Genomic DNA, 3,213 nt, shown 5'->3' with positions numbered 1-3,213 from the left:
CGACCGATAGGGGGGGGGGCAACTAACAGTTACTACACACACACACACGAACAGATGCTCAGGCCTTCAGTCATTCCCCCTGGTAGCATATCACATATGCAGACAGTCATAGCAGCAGTTGGCAATCAAACCCTGGCCAGCAATGTCCTCCCCACCAGATCTTTGTGTTTCTCTTTTGTGCATCATCAGCTCTCTTCCTGTCCATCACACACTGCTGCTTCAGCCAGTCTACTCTCTCTCCATCTTTTTCCTCACCCTCTCTTTTGCTTTCTGTGTGTGTGTGTGTGTGTGTGTGTGTGTGTGTGTGTGTGTGTGTGTGTGTGTGTGTGTGTGTTGCAAGTCAAGATTATACATTTTTTTGTTGAGCACTCAGTCCCAGTTTTCACCATTTATTTAAGAAAGCATCCAGTGAGATTCGTTTGAACCACATCTGCTGAAAGTTGGACCAATCAGAGTTATGGGAAGTTTGCAACAACAGGAAATGCTGCTTGTCAAAACTCCTACTACTACAACTACTACTGCTGCTACTGCTTTTGTAGTTGAGTTCTCTAGGTGCCTATTTTACGAATCAATGATTCTTCAGGAAGACCGAGGTGGTGCAATATAAGATCTTTATTCAAAAGACCTGAGGTAGTCTGCAGAGTAACTAACTGAACGTGACTTATTGATGCAGTGTATATACAGTACAAGTCATGCATATACATGACTTGTACAGTATATGATATACTGTTAAGTACCTATCCGTAATTAATAAATCTACGACACTTTCACACTTATTGTGAGCAATTATTAATTTCAAGTGACACTATGTAGTAAAACCTTCGTAAATCTTGACTTCTTTTTGTCCTCATAATCAAATTAAGTTAAAGGAAAATGAAAACCCCCAAAGAAAGCCGTGCAGCCTTGGTAGGAGCCACACCTCAGTCCTTTCACAGCACAACACACATAACATAACATACTGGGGGTTTACGAGCTGGTTTCATTGCCCTTTGTTCAGTCACGTACTGCCAACAGCTGCCTTAACGGTCTGTCATGTGTTCTGCCATTCACAACAGAATAATAAATATGTAATGAAATGATGAGTTTGATTCAATGTGTAGATATTTTGACTGTCTAGACAAATGGTCACTTTACATCTGAAGAGCATGTTTCCTATGTACAATTTATCTTTGAAGAGCAAGGCAGTCCATGGCAATGTCTCTATGGAAAACATATATAACTTATATAATACTGAGAAATGCAGAAAGAAATATATAGGCTATATGTATAATACTGACTGGTTCCTCAGCTGCAGATAATCAGGAACTGTAGGCCTACTGCTGTTTGTTTGACATAGAAAATGGACAGAAAAGGACTAACTTTGGTGGGGAAAAAAACGACCAAAACAATGGCTGAATATTCCCTTGAGGCTATTACCTGTGTCATCTGCCAGAGAGATGGTGGTGAAGGTCCCATCATCCGCGTCCTCCACGGCCCCCACAGCCTCAGTCTCCTGTCCTTCCTGCAGCATGGCTGCCTTTCTTTTGTTTATAACTCACAGACTCATTCTTCAGTGTCGGCGCTTTCTCTCTATTCCTTTAAACTTTGCACTATTTTCTTTTTCGCTTACTCTTGTTTTTTTGCCGCTCCTCCACACACACACACACACACACACCTGTTGCCTGAATCATTCACATCGTCACGGTTACCTGCTCTACCTGACTGGTGGCTCAGGTTACAGAGTTGTCACAGGCATGCGTCGCCACGGTGACCACAGGACCAAAACATAGAGGCAGACTGCCTTAGCAGGGAAGCTATCAAGTCAAAGTTTAAATCCCAGTCTGCTCTCGTGAAATGGAGCCACAAAGACTCCGCAGACTACCTCAGGTCTTTTGAATAAAGATCTTATATTGCACCACCTCGGTCTCCCTGAAGAATCATTGATTCATAAAATAGGCACCTAGAGAACTCAACTACAAAAGCAGCAGTAGTAGTTGTAGTAGTAGTAGGAGTTTTGACAAGCAGCATTTCCTGTTGCTGCAAACTTCCCATAACTCTGATTGGTCCAACTTTCAGCAGATGTGGTTCAAACGAATCTCACTGGATGCTTTCTTAAATAAATGGTGAAAACTGGGACTGAGTGCGCAACAAAAAATGGATAATCTTGACTTGCAACAAAACACACACACACACACACACACACACACACACACACACACACACACACACACAGTCACACATTACCCTGAAAAGTAAGAGTGTGTGCTGTTAATGAGTTCATATAAATACAGTCAGATGCTCCATCTCTTTTTTGTTCTGTTTGATGCTTTTCTTCCATTTTGCTCAAAAACCAGAGCATCACAAATCTGCAGTGCTGTTACCAGAGATGGGGACTCGAGTCTGGGACTCGGACTCGAGTCGCACATAAGTCGCACTAACAGCTGACTTCAGACTTGAGTCGGACTCGAGCTTCGAGACTCGTCAACAGTCTGTTTTCATGCAATTATATTGCTTTTTAAATCTAAATTTATTCATGTATTTCTATTTTCTTATACGTTGAGGAAACATATGACGAGCTGCATGTCCCCTGCCCTTTGCCATAATGTGCAACGTAACGCATGCGTTATGCCTTATGTGCGCGCACTCACATATAAAAAAAGAATGCATTGACGATGGCGACACCAAGATCTCCCGGAGTTGTGCCTTTTGTCATTAGTTTTGCTTTCAATAACTTGGTAAACAGTGGCAGTAAGAGAACAGCTACATGCAAGGTGTGTGGCACCAAGATAAATGATGCCGGATCAACAACGTGGAACTTCATCAGGCATCTCAGAACGCCCCCAGATAGGTCAGTCACTGGATAATGTGAAAGAGACGTTACATTTAGCATATATCGCCACAGGTAACAAGCTAACCATCGCATCGTGCTAATGCTGGGAACAGGCAAATAGTATCTTTATAGTTAGTAGTTGCTGAGCCTCAGACATCCATGGCGCACAGGAGGCGGGACGCACGGATCCATCTCCCCAGGAACAAACGCTGTGTCGGGGGTGGGGGTAAACTCATGCGATGCGTAATTGATCCCGTGGATGATTTGTAGGCCATTAAGTGAACAAGGTGTACTGTACGCCGTCCACCAAACACTGGGCCGTCTTGACTGTGTTGATTCTGCACATATTTCTGTTACTGTAGTCCTATTTACTATTTCATTATTTCATCCATGCGTGGCGTAGC

The sequence above is a fragment of the Perca flavescens genome, chromosome 2 (assembly GCF_004354835.1).
Source record: "Perca flavescens isolate YP-PL-M2 chromosome 2, PFLA_1.0, whole genome shotgun sequence".
NCBI classification, from domain to species: Eukaryota; Metazoa; Chordata; class Actinopteri; order Perciformes; family Percidae; genus Perca; species Perca flavescens.
The sequence above is the reverse complement of the archived record's forward strand: the minus strand, read 5'-3'. Positions refer to the sequence as shown.